The sequence below is a fragment of the Protopterus annectens genome, chromosome 3.part0, assembly GCF_019279795.1.
Source record: "Protopterus annectens isolate FY-2018-M chromosome 3.part0, PAN1.0, whole genome shotgun sequence".
Taxonomy (NCBI): Eukaryota; Metazoa; Chordata; order Ceratodontiformes; family Protopteridae; genus Protopterus; species Protopterus annectens.
In genome coordinates, this window is record NC_056731.1 from 1,972,708,032 (window position 1) to 1,972,729,322 (window position 21,291).

Consider the following 21,291-nt stretch of genomic DNA (forward strand, 5'->3'; position numbering starts at 1 on the left):
AGACAGACATTACACATGCTCTGATTAACCTAGAAAGTGGCTAGTATAACAGCATGTTGCATCAGAACAGAATATCTGCAAGATGTAAAGTCTGTCACTCAAATGTGTAAAAAATGTAAACCAAAACCAAGAAAAACAAAATAGTGAAGCGAAAACGTCACCAAGCACCAGTTTATTCCAATGCTTAGCACTTTTGTAAGAATGATGTCATACTTCTTCAGAACAGTTTAAAATCACAATTAAGCTTAAATATAACAGTTTAAGTCACATGACTTAAAATTCCACTCCTTAACTGATCCTTAAAACAATACATACATCTAATATAGTGTATAAACACCATGCCTACTTTTAAAAAAACTAATGTCAAAGTTCCTACTTACAAATACCCCCATATGTACACGTCTCTAAGAAAACACAAATTCAGCTTTTAATTTTAAAATACTATTTTTAGTAATGGTTTCATTTAAACCAGAGGGTACAGTGGCATTGCTCCTCAGCTGCCACATACGTTCTTTATATTCTAATACAATTTCATGTGGCCCTCCCCTCTGGTCAAAACTAACTTTCTCTTTACACAAATACTTGAAAGAATGCATGGGAAACCTGATAATATGTTTGGCTAATGCTTTTTTTTGTCATCCAGTTTTTGAATATCATATTGATGATGTTGGTAAAGCCTTGTTTTAAACTTGTTCTTGGTTTTACCTATATAAAATGAGGTACATTGTTGGCACAAAGCTATATACACCACATTAGTACTATGACAGTTCAGTCTATGTCTAAAATACATGTTTCCCCACCTAGGTATAGACACTACCTCACCTTCCTTGATGAATCTACATTGATTACAGTAGCCACACTTATACATGCACCCACCCTGTGGAACCTTCCTACTTCTCTCAAGCATGGATTTAAAGCACAAATCCTTTTTATAAACCATGTTTGGATTGTTCCCAGTTTTTTTCAAGGTACTCCTTATCAGCCCTGAAAATAGTCCAATTGTGGTTAATAATGCTCCTTATGCCATCAAAATGTATATTGTAAGGTAAAATCAATGCATGATGAAAACTGGTACTTTCATGTCTGCTACCGCCCCCCCCCCCCCCACACACACACACTATCAGACTATCCACTCCTTGATTTGTTCCTAGCAGGGGGACATAAACTCCTTCCTGTCTTTTCCTAGTAACCTCATTAATAATACTATCCAGAAACCATAAGGGGTAACCCCTATTCAGCAACGTTTCTTTCAAAACCATACATTGTTCAGCAAAGACTAAGTCATCACTGACCATATGGGCAAGCTTAACCATTTGTCCCTTCGCTAAAGATTTCTTTAGGTGAACTGGATGGAAACTTTTGTAGTGCAATGAGGCATTTGAATAGGTCGGTTTCTTATAGAGATTAGATTCAAATCTCTTTTCTACCCTGTTTTTTACAATCAAAACATCTAAATAATTCAGTGCTTGACTTAAGAAATTCAAAGAATTCATTCAGCCTTTCCATACCTACTACCCAAAAAATGACTATGTCATCCAGGAAGCATCCATAAAATGTCCAACATCTGCTAAAGTCTGTGTTAAATATCTGATCACTCTCCCAGTTGGCTAATATAATATTGGCAAATGTAGGGGCACAAACTGCCACCATCAATACACCTTTTAACTGGTGAAACAATTGGTTTTCAAAAATTATGTAGTTGTTCCCCAATATCATGCCCATAAGTGTCACAATAGTGGGAACGTTTCCATTGTCTACCCTTGGATGTTTGCACAGAAATTCTTGAAACATTTCTAGCCCCTCTTCATGGGGTATTACAGAATATAGATCACAAACATCTATGGTTACAAATAGCAATTCCTCAGAGTACATTTGATTAGATACCTTGGACAAAAAGTCCCATGAGTATTTAAATATATAACTACATTCTGACAACAACCATTTAATGTTCTTTTCCACAAATTTTGCTAAAAGGAGCATCTTAGAGGCTTTTGCATCAACTATTGACCTCAATGGAGGATTGTTGATGCATTTGTGGTTCTACGGTATACCAAATATGGTGGGGGTCCTTGGGTGTGATATCTTGAGAAAGTCTAAATCACTCACAGTAATTTGATTATTCAACAACAAATCTCCAAGCTGTAAATCAATTCTATGATGATCAATGTTCATTTCATTACATGAAACTTCCTCATATGTATCACTATATAAAATAGTTAGCATATTGTTGACGTATTCATTTGAGTCCATCACCACAAGTCCCCCACCTTTGTCAGGTTTCATAATCCTGACCTGTGTCAGACCCTTAATTTCTGTTAACAATTTCTTCTCTTGCATAGTCAAGTTATACACATTAAAATTGCCTCTTTTCTCATCCATAAACTTCCTGATGTCATATTCACACATGTTTTCATAAATATTTAATTAAGGGTAAAGATGTGGGTTAAAGACACTAGGTCTTTTACATGCATTTGTGTCATGCACTATGTTGTTGTCATGAAGAAATGATCCTAGGTTCAATTTTCTAGCAAACTGTTTCAACTGTATAATTGCATCTTCAATATTCCCAACTCTAGCTGGCACAAAAGGCAGCCCTTTGTCAAACAAATTAACCCACGCACACGTAACTTCTACAGAACTATAGTTGAAAATTTTAAAATCACCAATTGTGTTCGGGACTATTTTACATCATCTACCATCTGTAATTGCCTCTTCCTCTCCCCCTGCCATTCCAGTGGGATGAACCTCTCCAATGTTGGTTCCTCTGGGGATATGTTGCTTGTACTGGTTCCCCTACATGTGGCTCCCATCTCTGCCTCTGATTCATAAGTCTCTCCAACCTCCTCAGAGGCTGACACTCTAAAGGGCTAGCAGGTGAATTGTTTTCTTCATCCCCGTCTAAAATAACTGCCCCCCCAGTATTCAAGTTCACATTACTATCAGTGTCATTGTTGTTATTGTGCACATTTGAGCAGCGTGGACTAGGGTAAGCCCTCACTGCTTCATAGTCCCTTTTATCCCTCCACAGTTTAAATGCTTTTTTTTAAGTACAACACTCTTACTCTCAATGTCTTTAAATACATTTAAATAGTCACATTTCCTAGATTCAAACAAGAAATCATTCTTTAAATTTGCATCCAACCTCTCAATAGTCCCTTTAAGTTCATCAATATTCTTTTTGTTGTGCCTTACAATCAAATTTAAAAGTTCACAACCTTACTTGCTAAAAAGCTCTAATACCTCACTGTGTAATTCAGAACCTTTTACAAGTCCATTGGAGTATTTCCAGCTTCTTAGGCCCTTCTGTACCGGTTCTGTTTTGATGCACTCCTCCAAATAGGAATTTTCCATTTTTAACTTCCTTAACTGGAAATTTAGGTCTTTAATATTTACCTATCTACACATTAGCGTATTTATTTATTTATTTATTTACTCATTGGTTTGATACATGAACTGTTATGGTGAAAGTAATTAATGTTTGCTTCAGTGGTGCATTAAACATGTAGTTATGAAACATGATTTTTACATAGATAATTAGGAGTCTGAATGTACTATTTAAGTATTTGCTTAGAAATCATTAATATATCTATGTTAGATTGTTACATTTCGTTTTCAACATTTGAGATGTATATATACATATTACATATATCTCTTATTACTTGAATTCACAATATGCAACTTTCACGTCTACTTTTAAGTATGCTATTTTTAAAGAACTTATAATGCAGCTTGATTTTCTAGAAGACATTTTAAAAATGTATATAAATGATAGACTCAATACCATAGGATGAATGCTATCAGTACTAAGTTTGAGTATGGCTTTAAAAGTAAATTATACTCCTCTATTAAAGAAAGATGTTTGTTAATTAATTAATTAGATAAATGGCGCAATGAAGGACTGTAGAGTACTATTTAAGTTGAGCTGCTTCAATTTACAATGAAATCTGATGAAGCGTATCAAGGATACGTGAAAGCGCTCATTTCGTCTGTTTTATTTGTTCGAATAAAGAAGAAGTTGGATTTTTACTTTGGATTGGTGATTACTTTATAGTAATAGAACTGCTACAGCCGTTTTTGCTCTGGTTCACCTGTGTTATATACTCGTAGGTCTTTAATATTCTTGATTTCCGAGTTAAGACTACCATAATCTGTTTCTTGGGCAGCCTTGCTTAAAGAGAAGCCACTTCTGTCTAACCAGCAATGCAAGGAAAATGCCTCTTACTGTTATTCTTCTCTCACACTTCCATTACCATAGAAATCAACGGATGGCTCATCTGAAGCTCGAATATCTTGTGGATTCCTCTGGGCAGGGGTTCTAACATCCTGGCTGAAAGTCTGGGTCGAAATACCCAAAAATCTTCTCTTCATATTCCCCGAACCAGCAAGGTTGACAGATAAATTGTGGTTTAAAGTCTCTATAAGTACTGACAAGTTCCCAATAGAGGAAGACAAATCCTGGCATGTACAACTGGAGCTCTGAGCTCCATTTTCACTCCCATTCATACTTCAACTGATAAAAAACGTAAACCAAAACTGAGAAAAACAAAATAATGAAGCGAAGACGTCACCAAGCATCATTTTTTTCCAATGTTTGTCTAATTAATCCATTACTATAAACAGTATTTTAAAATTAAAAGCTGAATTTGTGTTTTCTTAGAGACTTGTACATATGGGGGTATTTGTAAGTAGGAACTTTGATGTTAGTTTTTTAAAAGTAGGCAAGGTGTTTATACACTATATTAGATGTATGTATTGTTTTAAGGATCAATTGAGTGGAATTTTAAGTTGCGTGACTTAAATTGTTGTATTTAAGCTTAATTGTGATTTTAAACTGTGTTCTGAAGAAGTTTCACATCGTTCTTACGGAAACGCTAAACATTGGAATAAACTGGTATTTGGTGACGTCTTTGCTTCATTATTTTGTCTCACTCAAATGTGTCCGTAGGTAGTACTATTCAGTGACTACATTATACAATACGTTATTGGAACACCACAAATGTATGAGGGATGGACCAGACATATGGAGCGAAATGCTGGACGTTCTGCAAAAACATGTACATTGAGAGGTATGCAGACTGTAACCCTGTGTGTGCTGTTTCATTATGTACTCCAGTCACATATTAAGTACAGCAGACAGCTGGGGATTGCCATGGACAGGTTCGCGGAAGTGCTGTACTGTGGAAACAGGTGCAGCTGCCAAGGTCTGTAGCACACAAAATCCCGGACTGGAGTATAGGTCGCTCTGGCCTGGAGTCACCTTGTAAGTACTGACAGTTCCACTGGGCAGGCTCCTACACTTAGCTAACTTGAGTGAAATTCAGTTACCTCTCAATCACAAAGACCTGCTATGCGGAAATATGTCTGTACATACAGTTACGATACATTCTGTCTGTTCAATCCCCCACTCACATGAGGAGTGTAACTAGCTGTATGTACCCCAAATGAATATATAACTGATATACTGATATAATCTCTCTCTCTCTCTCTCTATATATATATATATATATATATGTGTGTGTGTGTGTGTGTGTGTGTGTGTGTGTGTGTGTATATATATATATATATATATATATATATATATATATATATATATATATATTTAAATATATTATAATGATACAGAGACACTCTACATATATCTATATAACACATATACATAACATACACACACAGCGACATTTATAGAGACATCCATGTTATACACATTTAAATATATCTATGTGGGGATGTATGAATTCACCGCATACCCTATGAAAGCTGTGGTTATTTGCACTCCCACATCAATGCAGTTACCCAGAGGAACCAAGCTAAGGCAACAACAGTACATATTCCACTCAACCTCAGACCTCTGTGCCTGCAGAATGTCACCCATGTAGACAGACACAGGTGAGCAGGTGGTGTAATGTATAAGGGTTCCAATGCATGCCTTCAACAGGGAATAGTGTCCTTGGCTACATGTTTGCCTGTATAACTGCGACCAGACACATATGGCCATAATGGTGACTGCACACACAGATACCCTACTCCTAGGACAATAGATACAATAACAGTACCAAGCAATATCACACTGCAGGCCACTCATGTTGTCCAACACAAGCCTACTTTGCACACTAAACAATACAGTGCCTGCAATCACATATTCAACACATGTAATATGTGCTGCATGTGATAAGTACTGCAAGCTATAGTGTGTAACAGTAGATAGGTAGGGGTTCTAATCTCACAGGAGCCAACTCCATGTGTGGTGTGTGTAAATATATTCCCTTGCAGCACAATGGACATTCCCTCGTGGGTTATCCCTGTAACTAGCTGCTGCCCTCTAAATTGCCTTCCTCTACACAACCTGCTGTCATTCACCTTAAGAGCACTGGCTGACAGTCTAATGTCAGATACACTCTGTGGTGCATGCAGTAAGTACTGCAAGCTGTAGTGTGTAACAATATATAGGTAGGGGTTCTAATCTCACAACAGCCAACTCACTTTGTGAGTCTGTGTGTAATTACATCCCCTTGCAGTACAATGGACATGCCCTCATGAGCTATCCCTGTGCAATGGTTATGCACTTTTTGGCCCTGCAACTACCTGCTGCCCTTTAAATCGCTCTCTTCTACATGGCCTGCTGATGTCACCCACCTTAAGAGCACTGGCTGACATTTTAACTTCAGATAAACTCTGTAGCACATGCGATAAGTACTGTGAGGTACAGTGTGTAACAGTAGATAGGAAGAGGTTCTAATCTCACAGCAGCCAATTCAGTGTGTAGGTGTAACCATACTGCATAAATATGATAATCTTTGTAATGTACACATGGGTAGGGTTTTGCATTATTTTACTGGTTGTGTGTGATGTAGCCTCCCAAATAAATGACCACAACATGGCTTGCTTATATCAACAAGTATTATGTGTCCTACACAGATAGAACTAACAGACATGAGGCATGGTGTGTACATCTGGTATTGTCCTCTGCACTGTGTACCACAAGATAGGTAAGTGTTCCACTGTGCATGCAGCCAACATGCACTATGTGTGCATGGTGGTGTGTCCTGTATGCAATGAGTGGAAGTGCTGCTAGCCTGAATTTGGCCATGTGTGCATGTCAGGCTGTGACTGCATTGTACATGTCACAGAGCAATAGGATATATGCAAGTCACCAGCATGACGGCCATGCAGCAGTCACAGCTGAAGACATCGTTACCGTTCATCACAGGAACAGCACATATTGCCCAAGTCCACGGGAGATGTAGCCACACCCCCCAGTGTTGATCTGACATCCACCCAGACAATCATACAGTTGGCATATGTGAAAGTGCACTTAGGTGCTCTGTGTATGGTACCAGTATGGAAGGTGTGTGTTAAGAGTGCATTATGTCTGCTGCACAAATGTCACCAACAAGCATGTACTACTAACATCACATAGTGGCTTAATGTCCTTAGGGTGACTAATCCATCTGCTATGTTTCCTAGAGATAGGCAGCATATACAGTCAAGTGGGGAAACACCTTTTCCTATATGCATGGCACATCACATACTGATGATGTGATAGGACCCTGTGAGGAGCCATACTGTCATCTGCATGTGCCAAAACAGTTTGGAAAGTACGTGAACACATGATTGTTGTAAGATTAAGACAAAAATACAGGTACCAGATGAACAGTTCAGTCTTCACCTCAGAGCCAGTAGTATGTATAAAAAGTTGAACTGCCACAGTAAAAGGAAAAATCTTTATTGCAAGGACAAAGTGAGCACTTTCATGACCTTCCAGGTTGATTCATCAGACTTAATAAAACATCCCATGCCTTCCTTGATATATGTATACTTTCAAAGTGACCAATCAGTTAAGATAAACAATTAAATATTTATATCAGACAATTCATTTAAAAATAGTAGAAAAAAACATAAATAGACATAAAACTGTTTCAAACAGTATGCAAGTTCAAATGTGAATTCCTATAGAACCATGTAGAAGGGAATTAGTGCTTTAAGGCTCTTGCCTTTAAAAATGGTTTCAAAGAAACAGTTTCATTAATGCCTGGGGGTTTGTCTGCATGTAGTTGCAGAATCCATTTTTGCTCAGCCTCTTCTGTTTTATTTCTAATGTCACCCCCTCTGATATTTTCTTCCAGAACTTCTAAAACTCCATTTTTTTAAAACATGGTGCATCCCTTCAGCTTCTACATGTTTAGCTAGGACACTACTCTCCTTCTTAGTTACTATGTACCTCATATGTTCTAAAATGCATTCTTTGAGCATTCTATTAGTCTTGCCCACATACAAAAATTACAATATTGGCAAAAACTAAGATAGACTATATTTCTAGTCCTGCATTCTGAATATAAATTAAATTCAATTCTAAACTTTTGCTGTGGATGTACAAAAGTGCTACATGAGAAAATGTACTTACAAGCTCTGCAGTTCCTGCACATATATGTTCCTATCCTATCTGATGCATTCAGGGATTTATGTGTCCCACCATTCCAGTTATATATGGCCTTCCCAAGGTACATAAAGATATCTTATGTCCACCTATGAGACCCATAGTGTCTAGCAAGGGTTGGGCAACAGAAGCCATGTCAATATATGTAGAGAATAATCTTCGTCCAGTGCTTGAGAAGTGTGAAACTGTATTGAAAGATACAAAATATTTTCTCCAAACATTGTATAGAAAGACAATTTCGATAAATAAAGGGTATCTGCTTGTATCCTTAGATATTACATCACTTTTCACAGTGATTCTAAATCAGTGGGGAATAGAGAACATTAGAAGCTTTCTATGTTCTAAATGTGCTTTCTGTAATGATAAAGTGAATCTGTTATGTAGTCTGGAACAGTGAAATCAGAAAGCCACAAGGTCCACTCAGCGATATTAATCTTAACGCACTTTTTATTATTCCAAAACAAGCAACGTATTCGCTACAGCTCCTGCTGTAGCTTCCTCAGAGTACTCTGTACTCTGAGGAAGCTACAGCAGGAGCTGTAGCGAATACGTTGCTTGTTTTGGAATAATAAAAAGTGCGTTAAGATTAATATCGCTGAGTGGACCTTGTGGCTTTCTGATTTCACTGTTCCAGTCTGTTTTTCTTGGTTTTTTTTGGTCGAGCAACAGTTTGTTTTCACTGTTATGTAGTCTGCTTGAAATAATTTTGGACAATAATGTTTTTGTCTTTAAAGAAGATTTTTACCTTCAAAAGGTTGGCATAGCTATGGGCACAGCTTGTGCAAACAGCTACGCCAACCTAACTTTAGTCCAATGGGAAGAAACATTTCTACTACCGGGAAATTAATTTAGTTAGCAAATATATTCTGTGGTATGCACGTATTGTGGATGACATGTTTTTTATATGGGAAAACTCAACAGAGATGCTGGGTAGATTCTTAGAGTACCTGCATACAACTACACCATTTTTAAAATTTACCTGTAAGTACTCAAATGAACAGATAGAATTCCTTGATGTTCTAGTGAAAAAATCAGAAATGGGGCAGATGGCTACTAGCCTGTATAGAAAACCAAGTAGAAATAATTCAATATTACATAAAAACATCATGCATCCAAGACATGTTAACAAAAATGTTATGAAAGGGAAGTTCCTGATAGCCTCAAGATTACATAGTAAAAATAATGAGTTGGAGAGGTCTATAGGTTCATAGGTTCATACTAGGCTATCTGCCCTGGGGCAATTATAAGCCTAGCCCGATTCTGTATGGCTTATGCCACCCCTTGATTTGAGTATACTGTGCCCTTTTTAAGGTTTAGTTTACTGTGCCTCTGTCCAATAGTGACACGGAAGTAATCCCTGGGACAAACCTACGATCCCCCATCCACCTATCGAGATTCTTCTTGAAGAGATTCAGTGAGGTGCTCTGCCTCACATGAACTGGAATTCTATTCCAGAGCGAAGGGAGCCTCTGGATTATGAACCTGTCCCTCCAGCAAGTTCTATTTATTTCTGTGCTGAGGTTCAAGTCCCTCGAAGTGTGGCTCTAAGGGATTTAGATTTACTGAGGTGGAGCATGTCCATTAATTCTGGATTTGACATAGCTTTGTGTGTCAGGCATAGATCGCCTCGAAGTAGGCGGTATGCAACTGAGTAGAGCTGGAGTTTTTTAACCGAGCAGCATATGGCATCTGTTTGAGACCCTTGATCCTCTTGGTGAGATACTTTTAGGGTCTTTCTAATTGCTGCAGGTGTCAGGTAAGGTACATCCCAAAAGGGGCATTGTATTCTATGATGGGCCTGATGAGGGATGAATAAAGGGGCACGATTACCTCTCTTGATCTAGATGTGAAACCCTTCGTGATGAGGTGGGCTATATAAAAGGTATTTCTAACCACTTTGGCAATGTGGTTTTCAAAGGAGAGATTGCTATCAACTTGGGTCCCCAGGTCCCTAATAACTTTCTCTGTACTTAATGGGTTTCCGCCTATGTGGTAATTTGTGGGCACATTGTTTTTGCCAAAGGGTATGACTATACATTTTTTGGCATTTAGCTTTAAATCATGGCGCTGGCACCAGTTATCTGTCTCTGTGAGACCTTTTTGAAGGATGTTTGTGTCAGCTGGAGAGTTGATTATGGCGCCCAATTTGCAGTCATCTGTGAACTTGGTGAGCCATAGTCCTCCCACGTTTGCCTGTACCTCGGAAAAGTATATACCGAACAAGAGTGGTCCCAGGACAGAACCCTGTGGGATGCCACTTGTGACCGGTTTCGAGTCTGACATGGCTCCAGCAACTCTCACTCTGTGGGTTCTGTCTTTGAGCCAGTTTACGACCCATTTTGTGACATAGGGGTTTATATTTAAGCTGGATAGCTTATCTATGATGCCCGAATGGGGTATTGTGTCAAATGCCTTTGCAAGGTCCAGATAGGCTGTGTGGACTACCTTCCCTTCATCTATGGCTTTGGTGACTGTTTCGAAGAAGTCAACCAGGTTCAAAAGGCAGGATCTGCCCTTGACAAAGCTGAACTGGGTAGGATCTAGTGTCTGTAGGTCCCCAATGTCTTTGTTTATGAGCTCCATGATGATCCTCTCCATAGCCTTGCAGATTAAGCTAGTCAGGCTTATGGGGTGATAGTTTCCAGGGTCCGTAGAGGCTCCACCTTTGTGGAGTGGGGCCACTGTTGCTGTACGCCATTCTGTGGACACATATCCTGTAGTGAGGCTGAGATTGTATAGCTGTTTTATTTGAGGGATTAGTTCCTCTTGGAGTTCATGTAGGACGCAACCTGGGACGCCATCTGGTCCTATGGAAGCAGTGTTTTTTGCTTTGGAGAGGTCAGCATTCACCTGAGCATCAGAGATGTTTGGGAGGCAGCCCTCTGCCGGGATAGATACTTGCTCTTTTGGGGGGGAGGGGGTGGAGAAGTTTGCACTGAACCTGTCTGCCAGGATATTGGCGATGTCTGTGGGTTCAGTGTATTTTTTGTAGTTTATAATCAACTCAGAACAAGTCTGGGAGTTGCATCCCAGGTTTCTAACATAACTGAAAAAAGCCTTATGATTGTCTTTGGTGTCCTGTGCAATTTTCCTCTCGAAGCTGGCCTTGGAGGATTTTATGAGGGATCGTAATTTTTTGCTAGTACTGATCAGAGATGCCTTCCCTATTAGGGATTTTGCTCTATCATGTAGTAGCTTCCTCCTTCTGTTGTACAGTTTATTTATGGCAGGGGTCCACCAGACTGGACGCCTGCCTTTGGATGATTGGGTCTTGGTTTTGTTTGGGATAGCATGATCCATGCATTCCTGGAGATGTCCGTAGAATGCGTTTATATAGGATTCTGCAGTTTGGGCCATAGTTTCCACTGGCCCTGGGGCCTTGAAGGATTCCACTTCGGTTTTGAGAAGTGAGAAGTTCGCTTTTGAGAAGTTTTTCACTGTGGTTTTCTGGGCTGGGGTGGGGTCGGGATGTGGACATCCAGTGAAATTAATTTATGGTCTGATCTTACCAATGAGAGATATACTTCTGGTGTGGAGCATAGAGTCCCCATGTTGGTAATGATCAGGTCTAGTATGTTGTCCCCTCTTGTGGGAGTGGTGACTAGTTATTCCATAGCATTTGAGTTTATAATTTCCAGGAACCTTTGGGCTAAGGTGCTGGGGCTTGAGTAGTGCTCCCAGTCAATGTTTGGGTAGTTGAAGTCGCCCAATATAATGGTGTTCGGAGAGATCTTCATGTTCTCCAATGTTTTCAGGAAAGCCGAGTGGATTCCTGACTTTGAGAGGGTGGTCTGTAGGATGCTATAAACCGAAAAGCAGTCTTGCCCACTGTTAGTTGCACATGGATGGTCGCCGATACTTCGTGCTATGGAAGTGTTAAGAGGAGAACTACTTGATAGAGGATATAAGCAGACAGAAATAGACACCACCATAGAAGGAGTATATCAAGAATGTCAAGGGAAGGACAGACCTTAATTCTCAGAGCAAACTACGAGAGATAACCCTGAAACCGACTACAGGGATGAGAAACTCAGGTTCCCCATTACATATGCAAGTGATGTCAGTCAATTTTGTGATATATTTAGGAAGAACTGGAACATATTGTTAGCCACTAAAGAACTTGAAGGTGTCATAGACTCTGGACCTCACTTCTCATTTACAAATAATAAAATCACTTAAAAGGCAGCTATGTTATAAAACCCAAACACATAAGTCCCTGAACACTTCAGATAGGATGGGGACATATATATGCAGGAACTGCTGAGCTTGTAAGTACATTTTCTCATGTAGCACTTTTGTACATCCACAGCAAAAGTTTAGAATTTAATTTAATTTCTATTCAGACTGCAGGACTAGAAATATAGTCTATCTTAGTTTTTGCCAATATTGTAAAGTTTTTTATGTGGGCAAGACTACCAGAATGCTCAAATAATGCATTTTAAAACATATGAGGGACATAGTAAACAAAAAGGAGAGTATTGCCCTAGCTAAACATGTAGAAGCTGAAGGGATGCACCATGTTTTTAAATTTTTAGTTTTAGAAGTTCTTGAAGAAAATATCAGAGGGGTGACATTAGAAATAGAACAGAATAGGCTGAGCAAAAATTAATTCTGTAACTAAATGCAGACAAACCCCCGGGCATTAATGAAACTGTTTCTTTGAAACAATTTTTAAAGGCAAGAGCCTAAAGCACTAATTCCCTTCTACATGGTTCTATAGGCATTCACATTTGAACTTGCATACTGTTTTTAACAGTTTTATGTCTGTTTATGTTTTTTCTACTATTTTTAAATTAATTGAGTCTGATATAAATATTTAATTGTTTGTCTTAACTGATTGCTCACTTTGAAAATATATATATTAAGGAAGCTGTGGGATGTTTTACTAAGTCTGATGAAGTGACCTGGAAGGTCGTGAAAGCATTCACTTTGTCCTTGCAATAAAGAATTTTCCTTCTACTGTGGCAGTTCGACTTTTTATACATACTACATGACCATTGTAGTCAGATAGTGGCATGCTGAGGGAGGAGTATATGGAGGATATGGGTATGTCACCTACCAGTGACTGTCACTGCAGCTATGCCATATGAATGCTGCCATATCACTGTACAGACACGTCAATGTGTGGCACAGAAGCTGTACACCAATATGACTGGGTCTGTATGGCTACCTGTCACCCCTACCTATGTACATCACATGTAGAGACTATTGTGCTACTAAATGGAGACATAAGTATCCCCGATGGAAAGGATAGTACATCTATATCTGATTGGGGTTTATGGCCATTATTATATCATGAGGCATGTATTTGTAATACTGTCATGCAAGACACTGACATAACACAGTGACTGTACAAGTGCTCACTAGTAGCTGGCAGCAGCCAACATTGTTAGCCACAGTCAGTCCGTACACACATGTACAGTGGAGGATGTCCAAGCAGTAGAGGACCTGTGACTGTGCCCTGTTGAGCACTGCTGCTTACAGAACAGCTATTGGAGTCATATGTCCCTGTGTTGTGTATGTCTGCCATCAGTGGGCCACGTAGTGACCCCCCACATTGACAGTATTGTGGATGCCTAAGTGGGTGCATTGTACATGTTGCCTCCACGGGAAGTACAGTGAGATAGCGTGGCTCAGTGTGGGTGTTGTACACCCTGATGTACCCCCACCCATGTCCCTGCTGACTACCATGACAAAGTTTATGGCAATAGTAGGGCAGCAGGGTATGATGCCAAATGTGTACGCCATGTACAGACTGGTATATCAGCTGGTGTATACACAAGTGTCTGAGAGTCAAACCCTGGGGACATAACATTCAGACACAGGATATTTGTAGATGTGTCAACTCCATCACCACACCTTGTAGGTATATGTTCAGAGAGCCCAGGTGACAAGTATCAAGGATAGCAGACCTTATCACAAAGTATGAATGCATGATTATGTAGACTGATCCCATTGTCCCTGTTAAATTGCTACAAACATATGCACCTAGGGAGCCATGCATGTATACTGCTGTACCTTGCTGATGTCATGTTTCTGCTGTGCTGCATGCCATCCCATGCTGCAGTATTGCTGCCATGTGTCCATAATTTATTCCTTCAGACTCCTGGAATAGAAACATACACAGGTCCATGAGACATAAGTCATCCTGTAACACTACCACCAGTACAACATCATACAACATAAGGTATACAAAGTTTGGTGTGTAGTCTTGACACATGCCAGCATACAGTATCTATTGTGTACCACAACAATTGGCATGACAAAACAATACTGCATTACACACATACATGCCAAGTAATATAGTCAACCTGTGCATCAGACACATAGTTTCATCTCCCTGCATCGATGGCAAGGATGACAGGGATGTGGCACAGGTATCATCACATGCACAGGGTGTGGTGTGGTGGTGCTGGAGGCCTAGCCTGTACAAAACAGTTGACAGCATGTGTGTGAGTCAGGAAGGGGTGCAGGTTAGATGGGCCATGGAGAGGTGTCTTGTGTGTCTGTAGGTGACCTGCATGTGACAGTAGTGTTTGAGTGTGTATCTCTACTCAGCCAAGCCCAGAGCTAACCTTACATGTGTGTATATCAGACAGTTGTGGACCATGCATGATAGAGTTGGCAGTTCACCATCTAGGACCATAAACACGGGAACTGGCTCTGCCAGGAGTTGCACTAGCACCACCATGCTCAAGGTCAGATGCGGTGCTAGTACCCAACAATGCATGCTGTCTACTGGATCTGTGTCCTCCACGGGACCACCCAGGACCACGTGCCCATTGCATGCCATGTTGTGGTGTGGGCAGCACACTTCCCTCACTAGTGCTAGAGGTACTGTCATTGGGGTTGGGAGGGTGGCCTAATGGTTAAGGTATTTGCCTTGCAAACACAAGGTGCAGGGTTTGAGTCTCACAAGGGGTAATTGGCTAGGCTTAAAATGGCTTGCAAGGGCAGTTAGCCTAGTACTAATCTATGAAGATGATTAATAATTTAATTAAAAATTGCAAGAGCATAACTGCGCATGGCCACATGGACTCTCAGCAGCTGGTGCTGCTGACCTATGTCCACAGGTTTGGCACCAAACTCCAGCCAGATGTTCCAGCACAGACAATGTGTGGCCCATGACAGACACTGTCTCAGCCCACAGTCTGTCTATTGCATCAGTGAACCAATCCAGGGTATACCCAATGTGGTGGAGGCAGTCACAGATATCAGACTGTGCTGCATCCATAACCCTAAGCTTAAAAATAGTGTGCCATTCAGAATGTGCCTGTACCTCCATGATGGCCCAAAACATACATCGAGTGACTCAAGATGTGACACCAGCAAAAGGTGGTGGATAGACAGTAGGCCTCCAACAAGCACCCCTCTCAATCTGCCTGTGTGGGACATTGCTAGCTCTTTGACTATGGCCAGTGTCCACACTCAATGGAGTCATAGTTGCCACACTTCCCTGTTCAATGTGTCCACTCTCTGACTGTCCAATATCTGTGGCCTCCTGGGACCGGGTATTTGTGGGCATACTGACTGTGTGCAGAGACAATGGGGGCAGAAGAGGGATGTCAACCTCTGGGACAGATTCAGCTGGGACTATAGTACCATGTTGAAAGACGTGTTTGCCGAACATGTCTTAATCGACATGGAACTATCTCCCTGTTAAAATCCTGAATGGCTGCTTCGGTGAATTTTTTCCCAGGAGGAAAAAAATTGCTCAGCCGTACACAAAAAAAAAACAAACTTTCAAACCCTACTTAGTGGGGACTGCGCCCTCCACACACCCCCCAACTAAATATACCAACTCCAGGATCTACAGTGGGAAAAAGGGCAAGTCCCTGATGATGGCCAAGCAATTTTTTCCCCTGAGAAACCATTTGTTGAAGCGGCCATTCAGAATTTTAAAGGATCGATGTTTCCATGTCATTTAAGATGTATTTGGTGAACACGTTCTTCAACATGGTGATATAGACCCATTCAGCCACCGACAACCCCACCTGTGCCTCACTATGGCCAACAACATAATCAAAGTCCAATGAGACACTGACATCAGATTGTGAGGGGGACAGATTCCAACCCCCCCCCCAAGTCACCTGTGAAAACCAAGACAAAAGCAGTACATTACAGCCTGCACTTTTATGTGTGGTAATCCATACAAACTCGTACAAATGAGGATCCACAACTGCATTACCAGTCTCACATCTTCTCATTTCTGCTCCCATGCACAACAGACAACCTTGCAACTACATACACATACAAGTCAAAGTCTTTATAACATGCACATCAGCTATATCCAGTTAAATTTGCCAGTACAATTTACCTGTAAGGTATGCAATGTGACACTATACATGATAGAAATGCACATTATACCTAGTGCACCTATCTTGGGAATGATATGCCAGTACTAGTGTCACTGCCTCAGGTATGTAACATCTACCTTTTGTGTTTGAACAGGCATCTTGTATTACTTGCCTCATGTATACCAGACTGCGTAGTCACTTATAACTGTAAGTGCAAACGTGTTAATGTCTGTTCAAATACACACCTGTGATTACCCATTTGCTGAACTGTAGTGAACTGTTCCAGAATGGTACATACAAATATTCTAATCTGGATAAACACAACATTTGTACATAGTGCTGTATGGCAGCCTTAACTTTCATAGGGTGTATATGATCTGTAAAACAACAGTATCATGCTTACCAGGTACAGGACAATGGGCTTGGGCAACTCCCGATGGACCTATGAAAGGGTTAGGGAGAGGTATTGTCAGCACTGCAGGGTAATATGTGCATTTATCCACTTGTACAGTAGCCACTGTTACTGGCTGTATTCGTGAGCTTCAGAGTATGTGTGCATAACTGAGCTTAATCCCCAACCCACACTAATGCAGATAGACCTGACACCCATGTACAGGTATGCACATCCTGCCACAATGACTGATAAAGTATTAAAATGGTGGACACAGTAAGCATACCTGGATGCTACTCTGCTAGGGCACTGTGGCACCCACCTCCACAATATATGGTATGATGGATGCCTGGGAGGTGTTGTATGTTTCTAGGTTCACCAGGAATACCTCTGTGGCCAAGAATGGTTGTACTACTGGAGGCCCTCCACCGGTGGTGGCATGATCCCAGGCAACATCAGCTGCCCTTTGTCATACAGTATTCACCATATCTGTGGCTCTGTGTCACACCTGCTCATAGGTCCTGTCCTGCTGGCCAGTTTGATTGACATCCTGAACAAAGTCTGCCCACAATGCTGCCCGTTGTTCACGATTATACCTCCCCTTGGACAACAAGATCTGATGATGCTGCCTTAGTGCATCCACTATTACCTCATTCTCTGCATCAGAGAAGAGGGCATGTCATCTGTGGTACATGATTCCTGAAAGACAACAAAAGGGGAACACATTACAGGACCAGATATGTGGACATCCACTATGTACAGATTAAGCACACCCATAATGGCCTGCACTACCTACTTCTCCCTAACACATCATACCCCACAGTCTGGCAACATACTACTTGTGTGGATCCCACCAAGAGAGTAGCACTATGGGGATATGTCCCTGTGTGCTGTGATAGATTCTGCTGTATGTTCCTACACCCAGCACTGCAGTGTATTGTGGTGTGTCTCCTAAGGGCAACCTCTCACTACTGTGCCACTGTAAGATGAACAGCAGTGTGCTATTACAACTACTAAATGGGGAGAGCCCAGCAATACCAGTGTGTGCCACAATGACAGAAAACAATGCAAACCTGCTGTAGAATATGTTCCCTGTAGACATCATGACTTTCAGTTATACAGATGTTTGCAGAATGTCAAGATGTTTGCGTCATACTTTTGCTCATTTCCGTAGAACAGTGTGGATTTCTAACAAAAGATTGACCAATCATTGATGGTTGATGTCAGAAAATAAAGACAGACATCTGAGTTTAAGATGTCATACCCTTCAGAACACAGTTATGCTACTGTAATATCTGTTATTCTATTCACTTTACTTTGTATGAGCAATAGTTACAGTGTCACTAATTTTGGGCCTTTGTCCCACCATTAATTATGGCTTTGTTGAGATTTCTTGCCTTAACATGTTGACAGCTATGTTAGGCATAGCTCTCAACCAGACAGGGACAAAAGTCAACAGAATCATGGACTTAGCCAGAGTACATCAGGGACAATCAGGGACACTTTTAAAATGTTAGAACTATTTATGAGAGACATTGACAGACTGAAATGAGTTGAATTAGTGTACATTACCTGAAATTACAAGATTCTACACTCTTACTTATTGTCACTATGTATTACATGTAATTCACTATCTTTCATACAACAGCCAACCATTGTAGGAGGGATTAAGAGGGACAGAGCTAAGATGTGAGTGGAAATCTGGGACATTTGAGAGGCATGCCTGTAGGTGTAAAACAGCTGAGTATCAATGGCATGTCATTACCATAGACATAAGATAGATTTACTTCTGTAATCCCTATTTCCCATACCTCCAACCTCCCATCTGCATCCTATCATATCAATTACATACTGGTTGAGTGCAGTACTCCTTTGTTGAATTTTTGCTTCCGATAATCTTTTGAAAATATGCTCTCTGTGTGAGGTAAGTCTCATACAGACGTGTTCCCCAAAACGAGCTGCTTGCCTTTTTAGATACTTCTCATTAGCAGGTACTTGCCTCTGCTCTAGTCTGTGGCTCTGACATGGTAATTGCAGCCAAAACAGCTGAATTGTACTATAATTAGCCAAAGACATGCCACCACAGTGCAATATGTAAGGCATTCAGTTAGACCTGTGCCTCTCTGTTATCTGTTAAGACGGACATTACTGAGGTGTAGAGACTACAGCATTGCAGAGGGTAGGTACCATAACTGTCAGCTGTAGAGATTTATGCAGTATGTCCACAGTTTCTATATATATGTGTGGTCAGTGTCCCATGGAATTGTGGTCATCTGGCAATTCAGTGGCAACATTGTGGGTTGAGATCAGTAATGGAAGACATACATTTGAGTGTCAGACTGCATACCCCTCAGAATATTCATGCTAATGCAATAGCTGTTATTCTATCAACTTATTATCTATGTAGGAACAATCTGCACCCCCCCCATTAATTATGGCTGCATCCGGATTCCTTGTGCTATGGGGTTGGAATCTGTGCTAGGTCTGTAGTAGCTGCCTTTACATAGAGGTGTTTGTGCTACAGGCTGCAGTTGCTGCTGCAGCCTGGAACACATAGGGGGGATTGTGAACATTATGGAGGACAACAAGCTGTACACGTAACTGTGGCAGCTGTGGTAGCCCTGTCATTATGGCAGAGCCAGGGTAAGGGTACCCTTTACAGTCCAATCGAGGAATGTGATTAAGGTACATCTGTTATGCAGTGGTGCCAATAACAGAGTAGTAGGTGACATATAGTTATGCTATACGGATATGTGCAGTGTGTCCCTACCTGCAGGCCTTTGACTTTCAAAACTGGATAGTGGCTCATTAATTAGCAATAACCTGTGCAGATAAATATTGCATGACTCAGTAATGAATTGCAATCTTCACAATAATGCAATTGAACTACAACACAAGACTGGATTTGAACCCAAGATAACGTGTTGCAAGATGGACTTCATGCAAGGCATTTAACAAACTGAGCTACTGGTACAGTAGGTGTATTTGCAAGGTATATGTGCAAACATACAGGCTGTGACACACATTGCCTGCATTCATTAGTATGTGCAAGTATGTGCATGGCTTTCTGTGGCTGTATTTCTGAACCAGGGTCCAAGTTGAACATGTTCTTTGCCATTGATGGCTTAGCTGGTGTCTTTCTACATGTTGCTGATACAAGGGCACATTTACCTGCTATCACAGGCCTCACTTACATCCATTTTTATGTCTTTGGCTGTCTAGTGGTGTATTATTGCACCAGAATCCAAGGTGCACTCCCATTTTTCCCATTAATTTTTAATTCCAGTTTGCACCGTGTGGTGCGGCGTGCAGCTCTGCTGAGACAAGCCTAATGACTTTAAGTGGCAATCACTATGTTTTACTGAAAACTTTTGTTTTAATTAAGAGTTTTGTGGCTTGGAGGGTTAATGCAATGTGCTGCAGTTGTGATGGGCTTGGGTTTGAAACATGGCAGAGGTTTTTATTTTGTACAAGTGACTTACAATGTTAAAAATACATATACTCATTATAGCTCTATTTTGCTGAGCTAAGCAAAGCTGCATGGAACGACGCACCATGCAGCTCCGTGCTGAAAAAATATAAAGAAAAGAAAAAAGGGGAGATGGGAAAGTGGATAAATGGGAACAAGTAGAGGGAAAAACATAGTGAAAGGCAGGAAGGGATGTGCATAAAGGGAATAGCAAAGAACCATAGTTATCCATTTCTTATACAGCAACAGCTGTGAACTTTGACAGATTTTGTAGATGAATTTTGACTCTCAAACCCCAGAGAGAGGAGTGAGGACAACATAACTGCATAGTCAAGCCAATTGGACCAAATTACTTGTGTCCAGTGGACATGTGTGCAAAATGGACAGCTATGTACTGGGCTATATTTTTTGGGGGGACAGGTGCCCATTTTATTTATTAAGGTTAGAGTGGAATGTTGGGGAAGGGACATAGTTAGAAAACAATTAGAATATATAAAAACAAAGTGGTAATATATCTTATGTACATTGGTTTAGTAATGTTCCCTAGTAGGGACTCACAGTTCTCATGGACAGATGCAATTACAAGTAAGATTGGATACATAGCATGGTGATGTAGTTAGATGTTATGATAATTACTGATTATGCTATGATAATTACTGATTATGCTATTGTTTTATAACTTAACCCGGGTTGGTACATG